Source organism: Camelus bactrianus, chromosome 2 (genome assembly GCF_048773025.1).
Source record: "Camelus bactrianus isolate YW-2024 breed Bactrian camel chromosome 2, ASM4877302v1, whole genome shotgun sequence".
NCBI lineage: Eukaryota > Metazoa > Chordata > Mammalia > Artiodactyla > Camelidae > Camelus > Camelus bactrianus.
This window is the reverse complement of record NC_133540.1, coordinates 92,437,938-92,457,729: the sequence shown is the minus strand read 5'-3', so window position 1 is coordinate 92,457,729 and position 19,792 is coordinate 92,437,938.

Genomic DNA, 19,792 nt, shown 5'->3' with positions numbered 1-19,792 from the left:
TGACACCTGCACCCCAATGTTCATAGCAGCACTATTTACAATAACCAAGACATGGAGACAGCCTAAATGTCCATCAACAGATGACTGGATAAAGAAGATGTGGTATATTTATATAATGGAATACTACTCAGCCATAAAAACCGACAACATAACACCATTTGCAGCAACATGGATGTTCCTGGAGAATGTCATTCTAAGTGAAGTAAGCCAGAAAGAGAAAGAAAAATACCATATGAGATCGCTCATATGTGGAATCTAAAACAAACAAACAAACAAACAAAGCATAAATACAAAACAGAAATAGACTCATAGACACAGAATACAAAATTGTGGTTGCCAAGGGGGCAGGGGGTGGGAAGAGATAGACTGGGATTTCAAAATTGTAGAATAGATAAACAAGATTATACTGTATAGCACAGGGAAATATACATAAGATCATATGGTAGCTCACAGAGAAAAAAATGTGACAATGAATATATATATGTTCATAAATAACTGAAAAATTGTGCTCTACACTGAAATTTGACACAACATTGTAAAATGATTATAAATCAATAAAAAATGTTAGAAAAAAAAGAAGTCAGTAGATTAGGTTCAAAGATAGAAAAAGTGGCAATGCTAGTCATCAGATAAGGCATTTGGGCAAGATGAAACTCTTTGGGGGTCTTTTTTCTTAGTCATGGGGTGATAGGATGATGTTGTGCATACTATTTTATAAATTATTTGTTCTGTTTTATGGCTTAACCACAAATTATGAATGACTTCCCATATTAATAAGTACATATAAATAACATCAAAATATGCAACGCAGTGTTATTAACTATAGTCATCATGCTGTATGTTACATCTGCATGATTTATTCATTTTATAATTGGAAGTTTGTACCTTGTGACCACCTTCGTTCATTTTGCCCACCTCCCACCTCAGACAACCACCAATCTGCTCTCTGTATTTATGATTTTGGGTATTTGCTTTTGTTTTTGTTTTCTGTTTTTTGTTTGTTTGGTTTTTTTTAGATTCTACATATAAGTGAGATCATATGTTATTTGTCTTTCTCTGTCTGACTTATTTCACTAAGCGTAACACACTTGAGCTCCATCCATGGCAGAACTTCCTTCTTTTTATGGCTGAATAATATTCCATTGTGTGTGTGTGTGTGTATATAGATATAAATGCATAATATACATATATATCTCACATTGTCTTTATCCATTCCTCTGTCAGTGGACATTTAGGTTGTTTCCATGCCTTGGCTATTGTGAATAGTGCTGCAGTGAATCTGGTGGTGCAGTCCACAGATATTTCTTATGCAGAGCAGTTTAGTTCTATCTCAGCTTTCTAGTCCTAGGAACCACAGGCCCAAAGATGCAGGATGGGGGTGGAATTCTGCTGTTAATCAAAATAATGTGTTTTGCATGTAACTTGTTAAAAATTACTTAAAAGATACATTAAGTAAAAAGGCTTTTTTTTAAAGCTTGGATGTAGCTGAGAATAGTTATTACTAGTCTCCTTCTCCCACTCTTGATATCATGCTTTATCCTGTGCATTCCAAAGGCCTAAGGCTCCCTCATAGCAGGACACTTTTCTTAATTAAATAAAAAACCTCCTCTTTAAACACTACTGCATGCTAGTCATAAACTTCTAGAGCCAAGAAAAAGCAACTCTCAGAGGAAGCTGGGGCAGGGGCAGGGGAGGGGGCATGTAGAAGCAATTGACAACGAACAGCAGGAGAGAATTCATCTCACTTTTCCAGAGTATAGAATGATTATCCCTGCATTCCACCTCCCACAGATGCCGTATTGGAGTTACCATTGCTGCTTCGTGACTTAAACAACAGCAGTCATTTCTGCTGCTCAAGAGTCTATAATTTGGGCCAGCTATTCTGTCTCTGCTCATGCAGTGGGAACTGGGGTAGCTCAGCTGAGCTGGAGGCTAGTTGGTGCTGCTTCTTGGCTGTTGTTGTAGCCGTGGCTTGAGCCTGAGGGCCTGGGTTCCTCTTCACATTGGCCACGAACCGGCTGCTTGGACTGGCTCACAGTATGGCTGCTGAGATGCTTGTCCAGGGCAATATGGACAAGCAATATGGAAGCGCGTGACATTTTTATGATCTAGCTTCAGGAATCACATAGCATCACCTCTGCTGAACTCTCTTGGTTGAGGCAGTGACAAAGGTCCACCCAAGTTCAAGAGAGATGAGGCATAGACTAACTCTTAATGGAGAATGGCAAGGTGCTTGAAGAGTATAAGGGACGGAGATACTGTTGCACCCCTCTTTGGAAAATACAGTCTATCACAGATGCCATGAGGCGCTCTGTGTTGTGTCTCCCAGGATCAGAGCTGTAGTCCGTCTGTTCTCAGTAAAGCCCCTCTTGGAGGGTCACAGCAGAGCGATGGCCCACTGTCCACCCCGGGCTGTCAGTTATGGTGGCATAAATTCCATAATACCAGCTGAGTCTTTCTGGGGACTTTGAAAAGATTTCAGAGCCTAAGTGTGGCTGTAGCTGGTAACGATAGCCTATTCTTCCAGAGATTCTGATTCAGATCTATGGCGGGATCCAAGAATCTAAATTTTAAAAAGGACCACAATTATTTCTGATGCACCTTGTCGCCCTGCTGTAGACCACTGCTCTCCCCAGTAGGTACAAACTGAAGGGGCTCTAATGCAACAACTCAGATCCGGACCACGCTTTCAGTGCTGGGGATCAAAGTTCAGAGCTGGGTACCCTGTTTCACCCGCTGCTCCTTTCCTCTTCCTCTCCACTTTCTTTTTCTTTTCCATTTCTTAAGGCTGAATAATGTTCCATTGTATGTATATACTACATTTTGCTTATCCATTCATATGTTGTGGGACACTTGGGTTGTTTCCACAGTATAATTGTTGTGAATAATGCTGCTATCAATTTAGGCATCCAAATATCTCTTTGAGACCCTGCTTTTAATTCTTTGAGTATATATCACAGGGGGAATTGGTGGATCATATTGCAATTCTACTTTTAATTCTTTAAAGAATTGTCACATTATTTTCCACAATGGCTGTATCATTTCACATTCCTACCAAGAGTGCACAAGAGTTCCAATTTCTTCACATTCTCACCAACATATTATATTACAGATTGGGGGGGGGAGGGGTTGATAGTAATCATCTTAATGGGTACAAAGTGGCAACTCATTGTAGTTTTGATTTGTGTTTCCCCAATGATCAGTGATGCTGAGCATTTTTTCATGGGCTCATCAGCCATGTGTATATCTTCTTTGAAGACATGTCTATTCAGGTTATTTGCCCATTTTTGAATTGGATTGTTTGTTTTTGTTGTTGTTGAGTTTTAGGAGTTCTCTGTATATTCTAGATATTAATCTATGATTAGATACATGATTTGCAAATCTTTTCTCCCATTCTGTGGGTTGTCTTTTTCCACTAGTTTAATTCTCGCTTGGATGGGACGAGAGGTTCCCGATGATCCCTATTCTGTCATCTTCCCAGAATCTCCGCCAGTCCCAGTATTTTATCTCCACTTCTCACTGTTCCATGCAGGACCAAGGCTTCTTGTTTGTTTGTTTTTTGTTTTGTTTTTAAAATCCAACCTGTTTCTTAAATTAGTTGAGTTCGTCATCTGTCATGCATAAAGCTAAGCCATTGGCTAAATCACACCGTTTTCCTTCATTTTCTTCCTCTTTTCTGTATTTCCTGTGTTGACCACAAGTTGAAAACCTGTTATTACAAAGCTGAAAAATTGAACTCATCTTTACATCATTGTATGTGATCTTTCTTTTAAAGACTAAGCAATAATTTTGAAGTGTAAAGAGACAAAAAGCATTTGAATTCAGTCATTTATGCATATGGTTGGTTTAAGAAGCCTAATGAGGCCAGAAGGAGTAAAGACAAGTGTCAGGCTCAGATATCTCTTCTGGGCCAAGGGTGATCAAGCCTCTGCCGGGTTCGGAGAGTCTCCAGCCCAACAAATCTGGGGATCCTGAAAAGCCTGTCAGGTATCTTGTTTCCTGACAACCACCGTGCACGGATTCCCTGGACGTTGTGTCCCTGTTGCTTGTGTGCAGAGCGAAGAAACAGCCAAGAGCCAAGAGTTCAGGTGCAGCCAGACGGGCTCAGGATGGGAGGGGACCCGGGCAAGCGTCTCTACCAGCAGATTTGAGGCTAGGAGTACATTGGACTCAGATCGCCCCCCAACCCCAGACCCCTGACAACCCCAGCATTTTATTGAATTATCAACCAGTCAAGCAAAAGGGCTAGGGTGGGGATTTTGGGGAATGGGGGGAGAGGGGTGGTGGTTAGTTTTTGACTGGTGACCTTTAAAGCATTAGGGGACGTTTAGCCCCTAGAAGGTGTAGGGTGCCTCTCCATTTGCCTGTCTACCTGGCCTGTAGTTACTGTGCTATTGTGTTCTGCCAGGGGTTGCCCTTTGCAAGCAAGCAGCTGCTGTTTTTGCTGGCCTGTTCCTCCAGCGAAGCCTTACTTTCGGTTTCCCTTACGATTCTAGTTTCTAGTTTCGTTTCAGAGCTAGCTAGCGGGCTTGAGCCTTACAGATAAGAGTGAGAGAAAGATAAGAATTTCCTATACAAATGTAGGGAAAAGTTCCAAGTATCAATAAAGGATGTAAAATTCTTTGTTTTATATATTATTCCCTAAATATTCAAAAAATGAAGAGCTCCTTCATATAACATAGTCAAGGTCTTTTGGTTTGGTTGTTTTGACTCATGGGACAGATTACAAAATATTCTTAGTATCAACCAACCACCTCACCTCTGAATCTTCAATTGCGCTTAGTTTTGAGTTTTCTTACCTTTTCACTGGAGTTTCCTAACACCAAAACACCCGATATTCAGAACTGGAGTATTCTTGTTTTTTTTTAAACATCCTTATTGTGGTATGGTTCCTGTACAGTAAACTACACATATTTCAGATGTACAATTTGGTGAGTTTTGATAGATGTATACACTCATGAAACCACCACCACAATCAAGATAGCTACCATTTCCATTGCTCCCCAAGAGGTGCAATTTTCGAATTCCTAATTTATCCCTTCCCACCCTCTTTAGCCCCTGGTAACCATAGGTTTAGAACTGGAGTGTTCTAAGCATGGCCCTTTTTATCTCCTTAGTTGGGTCTAAGACCCAATGCATTTTACTTTCACTTCAACTCTGAAGATGATACAATCCCTGTACAGTGGAGGGTCTTCATATGTCCTTCTCTTTCTCTGTTTATTATTAAACTAGACCTGGTACTACCAGGGACTCCACTTCAGGTGTCCAGAATCCACAACCATCATGGAACATTGGTAAGAAGGTAGGATCAGTAAACACAAAACTGCCAACTAATGCCCAACATGACTCTCATGCCCAACTCTACAGACAGTATCCTTGCCTTCTTTCTTGGGACCTATATCACTTGATTGATACCTATGGCCTAGTTTCCATGACTATGATCCTACCTGGTCACACTATCCCTCCCAAGGTCTTGAGTCCTGCCCCACTGAGCCCTAGTCTCCAGACCCAGGTCTCTGTTTCCTGATGCAGACAGCAGTAGGTGGACTGTTTGGATTTTCAAATTTGGATGTTTGTACCCTAAAAAGTAAATGTCAAAAGAAAACAACAAAAAAGAATGGGGAAAAAAAGATCTTTTTGGTAAGACAAAACAAAAAAGAAATTAAAAAAACTGGCAAAGCAAAATTCCTACTGAAAAGAGGACAGTTCCTTCCAACACACTTCAGAGTACAGGATATGTCTATGGATATTTTGAAATGCTGCCTATAAGTTTAATTATTTCTCCATAGTTTACAATGATAAATATTTTGTATTCAAATGCCAAAGTTAGTCATTTCATGGTCAATTTAATTGTGTGTGTATGTGTATGTGTCCTGGTGGCCTTAATGGCTGTTTTTTTTTTTTAATTGAATTGTAATTGACATACAATATTATATTAGTTTCAGGTATACAACAAAGAGGTTTGATATCCTCATACATTTATAGTAAATGATCACCACTATAAGTCTAGTTACCAACTGTCACCATGCAGAGTTATTAAAATATTGACTATATTCTTTATGCTGTATATTGTATCACATGCTTTACTTACTTTACAACTGGAAGTTTGTACCTATTAATCCCCTTCACCTATTTCCCCCATTTCCCCCTCCTCCTCCACTCCGGTGGCCATCATTTTGTTCTCTGTATCTATGAGTCTGTTTCTGCTTTGTTTTGTTTGTTTATTTGTTTTGTTTTTTAGATTCCACATATAAGTGAAATCATACAGCATTTGTCTGTCTCTGTCTGACTTATACCCTCTGGGTCCACCCATGTTGTCACAAATGGCAAGATTTCATTCTTTTTTATGGCTGAGTAATATTCCATTTATACATATACACCATCTTCTTTACTCATTTCATCTATGGGTGGACACTTAAGTTGCTTTCATATCCTGGTTATTGTAAAATAGTGCTTTAGTGAATATAGAATATGTTTCAAATTAGTGTTTGGGGGGGTTTTTTGTGTGTAAATAGCCAGAAATAGAACTGCTAGACCATTTGGTAGTTTTATTTTTAGTTTTTTGAGAAATTTCTATAGTTTTCCATGGTGGCTATACCAAGTTACATTTCTACCAACTGTGCACCAGGACTCCCCTTTTCCCACATCTTCACCAACACTCATTGTTTCCTGTCTTTTTGATAATAGCTATTCTGACAGGTGTGAAGTGATATCTCATCATGGTTTTGATTTGGATTTCCCTGATGATTAGTGATGTTGAGCATCTTCTCATGTGCCTGTTGCTCATCTGTATATCTTCTTTGGAAAACGTCTATTCAGGTACTCTGCCCATTTTTTAATCAGGTAGTTTGTTTTCTTTTTTATGTTGAGTTGTAGAAGTTCTTTCTATATTTTGAATATCAACCCCTTATCATATTATATCATTTGCCAATGTCTTCTTCCATTCAGTAGGATGCCTTTTCATTTTGTTTATGGTTTTCTTGGCTACGCAAAAACTTTTTAGTTTGATTTGGTCCTAATTGTTTATTTTTTTCTTTTGTTTCCCTTGCCTGAGGGAACAGATTCAAAAAAATATTGCTAAGACAGATGTCAAAGAGATTACTGCTTATGTTTTCTTCCAGGAGTTTTATGGCTTCAAGTCTTACATGTATGTCTTTAATCCATTTTGAGTTTACTTTTGTATATGGTATTTTAAAAGTGGTCCAGTTTCATTGTTTTGCAGTTTTTCAACCACAAGTTATTGAAGAGGATGTCTTCATCCCATTGTATATTGTTACCTCCTTTGTTGTAGATTAATTGATTGATCATAGTGTGTGGGTTTATTTCTGGGCTGTCTATTCTGTTCCATTGATCTGTGTGTCTGTTTTTGTGTCAGTATTACACTCTTTTGATTACAATGGCTTTGGAATATGGTTTGATGTCAGGGAATGTGATGCCTCCAGCTTTGTTCGTCATTCTCAAGATTGCTTTGGCTATTGGGGTCTGTACAAATTTTAGCATCATTTGTCCCTGTTCTGTGAAAAATGCCATTGATATTTTGACAGAAATTGCATTGAATCTGTAGATTGCTTTGTGTAGTATGGTCATTTTAACAATATTAATTCTTTCCATCCATGAGCACAGTGCATCTTTCCATTTACTTGTGTCATCTTCAATTTCTTTCATCAATGTCTTATATCGTTTTCAGAATTACAGATCTTTGCCTCCTTGGTTAAATTTATTTCTTGGTATTTTAATCTTTTTGATGCAATTGCAAGTGGGATTGTTTTCCTCATTCCTCTTTCTGATATTTCATTATTAGTGTTTGAAATGCAACATAGTTCTGTATATTTATTTTATATGCTGCAAATTTACCGAATTCCTTTATTAGTTCTAATTGTGTTTTATTGGCATCCCTAGGGTTTTCTATATATAGTATCATGTCATCTACAAGTAGTGACAGTTTTACTTCTTCTTTTCCAATTTGGATGCCTTTTATTTCTTTTTTTCATTTGCCTAATTGCTCTGGTTAGGACTTCCAATACTAAGTTGAATAAAAGAGATGACAGTGGGTAGCCTTGTCTTCCTGATCTTAGAGGAAAAGCTTCCAGCTTTTCAACATTGAGTATGTGGGTTCATCAAATATGGTCCTTATTGTATTGAGATACATTCCCTTCATATCCTTTTGTTAAGAGTTTTCATCATAAATGGATGTTGAATTTTGTCAAAAGCTTTTTATGCATCTATTGAGATGATAAGACGATTTTATCCTTTGTTTTGTCAGTGTGGTGTATCACACTGATAGAATCATGAATGTTAAACCATCTTTGCATCCCTGGAATGAATCCCACTAGATCATGGTGTATGATCTTTTTAATGTATATTAAATTAGTTTGCTAGTATTTTCTTGAGGTTTTTTCATTTATGTTCATCAGGAATATTGGCCTATAATTTTCCTTTTGTAATGCTTTTGTCTCGTTTTGTTATCAGGGCCTTTTAAAATGAGTTTAGAAGTATTCCTTCCTCTTCAATTTTTTGGAATAATTTGAAAAGGATAGGTATTAAGTTTTCTTTAAAGGTGTGGTATAATTCACCTGCGAAGCCATCTGGACCTGGACTTTTGTTTATTGGGAGTTTTTTGATTACTGATTCAATTTCATCAGTAGTAATTAGACTATTCAGATTTTCTATTTCTTCAAAATTCAGTCTTAGAATACTGTATATTTCTAGGAACTTACCCATTTTTTTCCAGGTTGTCTAATTTGTTGGCATATAATTGTTCCTAGTATTCTCTTATGATCCTTTGTATTTCTCTGGTATTGGTTGTAATTTCTCCTCTTTCATTTCTGATTTTATTTATTTGAGCTCTCTTCTTTTCTTGATGAGTCTGGCTAAAGGTCATCAATTTTGTTTATCCTCTCAAAGAACCAGCTCTTAGTTTCATTGATTTTTTTCTTTTTTAAAAGTCTTTATTTTGTTTATTTCCACTCTGATATTTATTATTTCCTTCCTTCTATAACTTTGGGCTTTATTCTTCTTTTTCTAGTTCCTTTCAATGTAAAGTTAGATTATGTACTTGAGGTTTCTCTTGTTTCCTGAGATAAGCCTGTAACACTATGAACTTCCCTCTTGGACTTGCTTTTGCTGAGTCCCATAGATTTGGCAAAGTTATGTTCCCTTTTCGTTTCAACTTATGTTCTATTAAGTATTTCAGAGCTGCAATCAACTACAGTCTAGGTAGTTTTTATTAACTTTTCCTCAAATGGATATTTCTACCTGTTACATATTTTGTCATGTATTAAAGTCCTGAAATTGAAATTAAGAAGAGTAATCAGACAGAAAAACCTAAATTCTCAGAAAGAAAAAAAAAGTGAGAAGGAGAAGAAGCAAGGGTGGGAGGGAGGGAGAGGGTGTAGGGAGAGGGGAAGGCTTAATTAAGTGGAATAGATCGCACAGAGTTTGATTGCGGACATGCTGAGTTTGAAATGCCCATGACCCTCAAGTGTAGATATTTAGCTGGCATTTGAAGTCATGAGCTCAACAGGATGGTCTGGGATGGAGACACAGGTTTGGAAATCACCAGCATGCAGCTGATAGTTAAAACTGGGAGGATGAGATTGCCCAGAAGGAGTGCGGAGAGTGCGGAGAGCAGGGCTAACGGTCAGAGCCCACGGTGGCATCAGTATTTGGGGCTGGCAAAGGGAGGGCAGACCACAAAGAAAGCCGAGACTAAGTGCCCTTGCCAGTTGTGCGAGCTTCAGCAGATCACTTGGCTTTTCTGAGCCCCAAATTTCTCACCTCTGAAATAGAATTAAGGCTTTTCCACTACTCACTAGATTTCAAGGTTTAAAAGAAATAATTCACTGGTATAGGAACAAGATTTGTCAACTACAAAGCGTAATACACATAAGCATCAATAATTTCTCAGGTCCGAAAGGTCACCTGAGTTTGGTCACGTACACTGTGCATGGGAAAGGAACATGCTCCGTAATGTCAGTTCTTATAAAACACATTACAGAAAGCCTCTGTGAGCATTGACTTTATCCACTTGCCAAGAGAGGAAAGTAGACAACACAACATAGCCACATCTGTGGGCCAAAGATCTGTTTATCATCTGGAATAAAAATAAGCAACAAGCAATATCTTCAGGAAGCAGTGAACGTTGGTAGAATGATGACTTTGCCTGCAAAGCAATCTGTTGGATTGTCTCCTCTGTGGGTTTCAAGAATTTTTGGCCAGTAATAGGGAAGGAATTAAAATTGTGAAAGCTCTCCAAGTGAGGGCTGAACATCTGCTTGTGGAGGACAATCCAGATTGCTGCTTTCGTCACCAAGCCACAACCTGCAGAGAGGATCCAGCCGCAGAATCTCACGCCTTGGAGCTGTGGACATGGCTGTTGGGTGACCATGTGATTTCAGAACAAATACTAAATGCGGCGGTACCTGATTTCAAAGCCATACAGTATATATTATAAACTTAACGATGAGCAAAGACATTTATAATATTGTCACTCAATGGCATGTCGTTGCTTTCAGAAATAAGCCTCAATACAAGACTGTTTAATGGAGAAAAATAAAAGCAGACCCCCAGCCATCCTATGCTTCTTATTGAGACTTTTCTCCCATCTTCTCTCCTCCCTCAGACTCAGAAACCTCAAAAATTTATTCTCCTCTCTCCCTCTTCCTCACGGCAGCTCATGACAAACATCTCCCGGTGAACTACCTCCTCTGTCCACCAAGTCTCCCAAACCACCACCAGAGGAAACATTTCTAAACTAGGAAGTAGTACATTTACTACCCTAACCTGATGTATCTGCCTTTGGACACCTTCATCAAAGCCCAGATGTTCTTGGAGACAGTGGGGGAGGGACAGGGAATGGGGGCAGTTGGGGGGGGTCTTATACTTGTATGACCAAGAATATTCACTTCATTGTTCGTCTTTTAGTTTTTATTGATTAAAACAAAATAGAGATGTGTTCATCTGAGACCCAGGGGCTGATGGGTCTCCAGTTTTAAATTTGAAGAACAGAAACCAATACACTTTCCCCAGAATGATACTCCTTTTGTGTTCCTTTAGCCCCTAGTCCAGCATTATCCCAGTCGGCCCACTTCCCGGAGACAGTGCACAGCAAACCTCTCAGTCTGGCCCAGAACAGTCCAGGGATGGCTGGTGGGGGCAGTGCTGCTTGTTTGGTGCATTCAGGTTCCGCTATGGCCGTCAAGTTACTTACATTTAAAATGGAACTAGTGTTCTGCTTCTGATCTCTCTGGACTCACCTGGCTAAAGATAGACTTTTAAAACATCTGATGATCCTTTCAAACCAAGAAACTACATTTTCCACCCCTAAAACTGAAAACAAAATTCTCTCTCCCAGAACAAAAGAAGAATCTTCCCCAAAATCTGCAATTTTCACTGAGAGCAAAAACACACATTTCTGGCAGCTCAAGGGTAGCCACTTTTTAAGGTTTCCAGCCATCAAATGCATTTAGGTCCAAAGTCTGAGAGGCACAATCAAGAAAAGATAAATGCGAATGAATCAGGCTGGGGGACTTGAAGAAAAGGAAGAAATTTAGGATAGTGTGCTTTCAGCTTGAGCAGCCAAATGGAGGGGAGGGCCACTAAGCCAAATGGGCGAGTCTGGAGTGGGGTGGGAGGAGAGGTTTTGAGAAAACTGAAAGCTCTCTTTGGACTCGTCAAGTTTGAGATGTCTATGCAGCATCCAAAGGAACAAGTCAGGAAAGCAGACATCAAGAGGTTGTCGGTCAAAGGAGAGACCCAGTGAGGAATCGCAAATTTCGGACTTGATGGCACTACACTGGTGCTTGAATCGATGGCAGTGAATGAGAGGAGCTAGGAAGGGCAGAGACAGAAGAAAGAGGGTCTAGGGCCAGGCCTGAGGAACTCCAAGATTTGGACATTAGTTAGAAAATGAAACATTAACAAAATTCAGAAGGAGCAGCTTGTGTGGACGGGAGAGTGAAACCAAGGGAGATAGAAGAGGACAGTGTTTCAAAAGTGAGAGACCAAATTATATGCAGACACTTGAACTGTGCTGCTGGAATGGAACTGAAGACCTTTTGGAGAGCTTCTCCCATTTTGCAGTATGTGTGCGGGGGGATGGGGGACAGGAGCAAATGATTTCTCCTGGGGATGACTATGAAAGGGTAACTATCTTGGGGGAATAAAATGGTCTGATTATTCCTTTCCACATTTGGAGCGTGATCAAGGCCAGAAAAATGAATGAGTGGAAAGGGTGGCTCCGAGAGGGACAAGGAGAAGGTTAGACACCAGTCAATTTCCCTTTTTTTGAGTTCCTCTAAATCCCGAAAATCAACTCAGTTTAATCGTGTGGCTCACTAAACAGTCAGGTCCCAAGGGCTGTCTCTGTCCTGAATAATCACGTGCAGGAAACTGATCACTCAGTTTTCCAGATTCCCTCAGAAATAAGCCATCTTTCTGGTGTTCTGCAGGAAATGGCTGTCATCTCATCCTTGGGTCAGTTTTTTAGGACATGCTGACTTGCATCACATTCTCACACTTCCAGCCAGGACTCTCGGTTCATGGCAGGATGGGAGGTGGGGGATAGAGGGAGGCAGGCTCTGTCCACTTTTCTTGGCGTGGTGAACTGAAGTCTCACAGAACAGGCTGGCATGTAGACCCCCTAAGACAGACCACGTCGTCTTCATTTCTTCACCCGCTTCAGAGCTTAGCAGAGAGTGTTGCCATAGGAAGCACTGCACAAATAGTTCATTCAGTAAGTATTTAGTCAGTGCTACTACGTGCCTCTCTGAGCCTCAGTTTATGAACTTATAAAATGGGCATCATAAGAGTACCTACCCCATAGGGTTGATGTAAAGAGAAAATGAAATAACATAGACTGAAAGTGATTAGAAGAGTCCTTGACACATAGTAAGTGCCCAAGAACAGTTGATTACCTTTGTTATCATGGTTGTCATTTGCCAAGCATCATCCAAAGCTCTGAATAGAAGGTGGTTAAAAAAAAAAAAAAAAAAGACTATCATCGTGGAGCTAAAATTCAAAAGCTGTTGTTGAACAAATAAATTACTTTTACCACTTTTACCAACAATTTCCGCAAACGAATGTTTCCCTTTGTACTTTCACTGAGTGTCTCTACTCACTCCCTGTAAGCTCCCCCATCTCTAGTCATTAAAGAAACACCAAAGAATCAGGAAATTCTTACGAGACTTGCAGGTGAGTCATTTCCCTAGAGTGGAAGCATGTGCTTTGGGAGCTCGGCAAGAGTCTGGCCACTTTGTGAAACTGGAGGGGACGCCACAGCAGTGATGACCTCCACTCAGCCAACATCTCCTGAGTGTGCTCTGTGTGGCCCTGGGGACACGAGGATGGACACCGGGACATGGCATCTGCCCTCCAGAGCTCAGAGGAGGGGCGCAGCCTGGTCATCCCTGCCTCGGCCTGAGCTGTCCGCACTGCCAGAATTCAAACATGTTTTCTACTATGGGATGAAGATACGCTGCCTGTAGTCAACTTGCATGAAGACTGAAGAAATACTGATTCCCACACCTCACCCTGTGTGAAAAAACCCAGAGGGAGGGAGAGAGTGGGAGCCTGTGCTGCTAACACAATCACTGGTGACTCCAAGACACACCAGAGTTTGAACATTGCCGCTTGTGGGTTAGCGGAAGCTTGATTCTGATCTATGGTTGGTTTCATATTACCTGCAGGCTTTAATATCCTGGATTTGTTCCAATTTCTGAGCTCGCAAGCCTTGTATGAATTATCAGGGTGTTAGTTATGTTTACACCAACTACTCTGCTTTTGGCTTTCCAAAGCATTTTCCTAGATTATCATTTTTAAATGTTACTTCATTCATCAACACCCAAATAAAAAGTGTTCCACTTTAATTTTTTGCAAATAATAAAGATTAAGATGTTCGCCATTATTCCAATTTCTCATGTCTTTCTACAAAAAGAACAAATCCTCATAAACAGCTTTGTACATTGTATTAGTCACCTACTCACGCATAATAAACTTCCCTACACTTAGTGGCTTAAAACAACAATGATTATGTATTGGGTCTCATGGTTTCGATGAATCAGGAATTCAGGTGGAATCAATGGAGACAGCTTGCCTTTGCTCCATCATATCTGATCCTCGTTTGAAAGACTCAAAGGCTAGGATCTGGGACCACCTGAAGTTCATTCATTCACATGTCTGGTGGTTGATGCTGGTTTGTTGGCTGAGGGCTTTGCTGGGACTGTTGGCCAAAACATCCACATGTAGCCTCTCCATATAGACTGGTCTTCATTCAAATACGGTAGTGGGTTCCAAGGACAAGCATGGAGGGTGGGGAGAGCCTCTGTATGACTGAGCTTTGAAGTCATATGGCATCACTTGGGCTGCTGGTCCCTTGGTCAGGCAGTCAAAAACCTCCACCCAGATTCAGAGAAAGGGAACACAGACTCCTACATGTGGGAATATCAGTCACAATGTAAGAAGAGTAAGTGGGGTGGGATATGGACGGCCATCTTCAGAAAATGCAATCAGCTATATGCATGTAATTGGTAATAGGAACTTGTAATAAGATACTCCCAGCACACGCCGATAAAATTATCCTTGAGCATGGACACATAATTAATGAGGTTAGGAATCTAGAAATACACGACTGAGACTAGCTTAGATTGCACCTAAGTTAAGCCCCTCCCAGTGTGATATCAGAGCATCCTGTACTTACCACATGGAGCTGAAATTGCCCTGATGTCTGTCTCCCCTGAGAGTGACCTAAAGTCAGGGATTGTGTCTTGTTCACCTTTGGATTCTCAGGCTCTGTGCTGTCCAGCTATGTGCCTTGTGCTGATCATCCCATGAGCGCTGGGCGACCCAAGAAGCTGACCAAGCACATGCCCAGGGTCCCAGCAAAGCAAGGACACAGACAGAGAAGAGAGACAACGAGGTGCTTCTTATCATTTGTCTAGGATTTGGCAAATTAAAAACGCATTTGAATTTCAGTTCATGCAAACGACATGTCATTTCAAAAAATAAACATTTATTTTCTCAGAGCATAAGAGCTTGCAAGATTCTGCCCGCAACTCCTTTTCTGCTGTTGACCTCTTCACCATGGTGCAGTTACCACCACACCTGTTCATCCCCACAGGTGAGATGAATGTGGAGAGATGCCACTCTCAGTACTGTTCTGTCCCTTTGTTCCATTCTACCATCACAGACATGGAATTATGAGTGTATTACGCTTCTCTAAAACACTGGCAGCTACTGGAATTACAATGGACAGGAGTTAAAAAAAGAAATTATTAAAATGTGTATATAAAATTTTATTCTGTATGATACTACAGTGGTGGCCACATGTCATTATGCATTTGCCAAAACCCATAGAATGTACAACATCAAGAATGTACAACCCCTAATGTAAACCATGGACTTTGGTTGATAATAACGTGCCCTTATTGGTTCATCAATTGTACCAAATGTGCCACACTGACGAGGGATGTTGAGGGTAGGGGAGTATATATGTGTGGGTGGGGAGGGCTATGTGTGAACTCTGTATTTTCTGCTCAGTTCTGTTGTGAACCTGAAACTGCTCTAAAAGAATAAAGTCTATTTAGAAAAAAAAAAGAAAGAAAGAATAAAATCTATAATTCAAAGCACATTAAATACTTTAAAAAAATAACAGTTGTGCATATGTGGGTTTATTGTGTATGTTAGATTTTTTTGGAAACAAGAAATCTTCAGAATAAGTTAATAAAAGAAAACAAGGCCCAGAAGAGCATATAGTTATTGTGTGTAAGAAAAAAAACAATATCGGTGGAGATAGATTAGGAGTTTGGTATTAACAGATATACATTACTATACATAAAATAGAGAAACAACAAAGACTTACTGCACAGGGAACTATATTCAATTTCTTGTAATGAGCTGTAATGGAAAAGAATATATGTGTGTGTGTGTGTGTGTGTGTGTGTGTGTGTATGAATCACTTTGCTATACACCTGAAACTAACATTGTAAATTGACTACACTTCAACTAAAAATAAAAAAAATTTTTAAAGAAAGAAAAAAAACAATATCTAGATGGACATCCTTGTAATAAATCTACTATTGCTGAAAGATACAAAAGAAACTGGCATCAGTAAAAGCTTCATACGGGGGGATGGTGTAACTGGGGGACCAGAGAGGGAAGGAGACTTACTTTTCACTGCATACTCTTTTATGGCTTTTGAATTTTGTACATTTACCTATATTATTCTTTCCAAGTAAATGGCACAATATTTAGAGAGAAAATTAATGAAAGTGATCAGTAAATAAGAGAAAAAAAATAGAATTCACTTAACCAACAGAACCAAACAAGGCTTTGTCAGCAAGAAAACTGTGCCTGGGTCAGCAGGACAAGAGGAAATACTGGACAGTATGACATTCTTGAGATGAGAAACAAGACAGAGGTCCTGAGGGTAGGGAGGAATTTAGGAGGAATCTGTGCAGAGGTCATATAATAAAACCACATGGAGGAGGTTTTCTAGTGGGAGGATGTTGTATCAGCAGAAAGAAAAACACAGTTTGAAGAGCTGAAGGTAGCAGGGTTGACATGACCATGATCTGGGTCCGGGAAAGCTTCCCAAAGAAACTGACAACTGAGCTGAAACCTAGAAGACAAATAGGACTTAACTAGCCAAGAGGGACAGGGCAGTGTAGGCAGTGGGTGAAAGAGTGTGTGCAAAGGCTCTGTGGAGGGAGTGCACAGACTCAATTCTCCCCCAGTGCCCACACACACGGCTAACCCACTGCCACCAGTTTATCCCGATTTAGCGATCAGAATGTTCAATTCTCCCTTTGTCTGAGAGAAACCCTCCTCCATAAGGCTAAACTAGTGGAAGGGGGGCAATCTGTGTATCAGGGGTAAGATATTTGACGTAAGTTGCACGAAGCCTGCGATTTTCTGTCTTGTTCACTGGTACATTTAAGATTATTACCTCCATCTTACCCGAAACTGAAGCACAGGTAAGAGAATCAACTTGTCTCTCCAAGATTGCACAGTGAGTGACTAAGCGGTATTTTTTTGGTGCTTATTCAGGTATGCAGGTATGGCTTCATTCGGGCTCTGGCTCCAAGTCCCTTGGTTGCACTCAATCCTCCCCCACTGATTTTCTCTCTGCATCTCAGAAAAAACTGATGGAGAAACTTTGAGCTGAAAAGCCAACAAACGAGCATTTAAGAATCATTCCTGCAGACTTTAAGTTAAAACCCAGAGACTGGAAAAACAGTCATCAGCAGAAAGGAGAGAGTTCAATGAATTCCTAGAAGACGTAAAGTAAGTGGACAAATAGTAGTTGAAGAACAAATAGAGGAAGCTGTGGTCTAGAACACTTGTAGAGGAGGCCGAAAGGAAGTGGGAGTTTTATCTTTCCTATAAGAATCCCAGTTACTGTTTCAGAAATAATGAAAACAATGGAAGATGGAATTAAGACATGCATTGGCATCAGAAACAATAACTGAATGAAATAATATAAGAGATTTTCCTAGCACTGAAGGATATGTCTTTGGAATGAAAGGATCGACAAAGGACTCAGCACAATGAAAGGAGGAAACATAAGCATAAAAATGAAAATGCTAAAAGCTTCCAAAAACATACTGCTTCCAAAAGAATAAAAATTAAATTGACTTCTCAGTCACATCTGATGGTAAAAGACCATGGAGCAATGCCTTCAAAATTCCCAAGGAAATTTATAGACAAGAGTGCACATAACATACAAACATGGCTTAAAAATAATAGTGAAATGAACACCCATGAACCCAACACTCTGCTAAAGTTATTTCACATCACTAGTGCCTGTGACACCTGAGGGCCCCGCCCTGATCCTGCTCCCTTTTCCCAACTTTGCGCTAACCATTTCTTTGATTTCCTTTACAGTTTCGCCACATATGCATGTACTGCTGACCTATATAATCTTGGTTTGGAAATATGTATTAAAAAACATATATTCATTATATGAAATTTCTACAAGTATCTTCCCATCACATGCATTCCTCTGACTAGCCTTTTCCACTTGTGTTTCTGAGCTCACCCGTATTGGTGCAGACAGCTGAACCAGCTGAACGTCAGGGTTCGTGCATTTTCACTGCATTCTAGTATTATTGGTCTGATGGTAATACAGTGACGCTAGCTTGCTTTTGGCTAGTTGCCTGGTAGACTTTTATCTATCCCTTGACTTTTAAAGTTTCTTTGTATTATGTTGCTGCAAATCTTGATAAGAACGTGTGGCTGCATTTGCTTATTTTAAAAACCTGATCTAAGAACTTTCTGTTTTAACTTAGGAATTTAAAGGGAATGCTCACAGTGAAAAAAAATGTGACAATGAATATATATATGTTCACGTATAGCTGAAAAATTGTGCTCTACACTGGAATTTGACACAACATTGTAAAATGACTATAACTCAATAAAAAATGTTAAAAATTTTTTTTCAAATTAAAAAAAATAAAGTGCTTAATACATTTGGCCGGGGTGGGGGGAATCTGCCATCTTACTTTCTGCTTTCTCTTCCTCTCTTTTCTCTCTTCTTTCTTACCTTCTTTTGGATTGAGCCCCCTCACTTTCAGCTCATCCCTCCTTCCCATAAGAGACTTTATTTTAAACACAGAATTCTAAATATAATTAAACTATGAAGTGCAAAGGAAGAATAAAACATTTTTCAGACGTGGAAAGACTCAAAAATGCACTTCCCACCCCTCCTGTCTTAGGAAGTCACATTCAGTGTGATCTAGTCAAACAGAGTAAACAACGCAAAAGGGTGATCTGGAGTTTAAAAAGCCCTGGGGAGGAATAAAGAAAAGTTTTGGACAGAGAGAAACACAGCAGGTCTAGAGAACAACTGATCCAAATTGGAACAAGAAGGTAGATGTTTTAGGAAGGAACAATCTAGAGAAAACAAAATTCCCAAGATTTGAAATTGACATTCAGAAGATGTTTAAAGTGCATAAGAAATAAAGAACAGTGAATAGAAACTTCAGGGGAAAAAAAGTCCTGACTCCTCAGTTAACTAACTGTGACATTTCCCTAGTTGTTAACTTTTCTGCCTGGACGTCTCCTCACTCTTAAAATAAATTTCCTAAGGTTCAGCCTTCCTCAGAGGGCTGTCATGAGGACCAGGTTAGTTAATAATTGCAGAGTGATTAGAAAAGTGCCCAGCAATTAGTAAGTGTGCATTGAACGGACAAAGAAAAATGAACCTTGGCTCTGTCCTTAACAATAGTCATATAGTCACAATAATACTAATATTGCTTTTTTGAACTATTTAGATTCAACGATTGGACAATATACAAATTACTTAATTACAGGTACAGAACAGAATGTAAGTTTTATCAACTTCAAAAATAGAAAAGTATAAACAATAAGCTCCTAAAAAATAATAAAAATAAATAAATTAATTAATAAGGTTCTACTGTATAGCACAGGGAACTGTATTCAATAGCTTGTAATAGCCTGTAATAAAAAAGAACGTGAAAAGGAATATATGATGTGTAACTGAATCACTATGCTATACCCCAAAAACTAACACATTATAAATCCACTATACTTCAATTTTTTTTAAAAAATAGAGAAGTAAAACCAGAGAGAACAGAAGCTAGGAGGCAGAAATGGGGAAGAGGGCAACAAGACAGGGTCAGGTCACCACTCTTCTTGCCTCTCAAAACAGAAAATCGAGGGATACTGTCTAAATAAGAGAGAACCAAACACAAAGGTCTACGTGTAGCATTTAAAGTTATGAAGGAATTAAAGTAGGAACTGAAAATAGTCCTGGTGCTGTGTTGGGAGGGGGGAC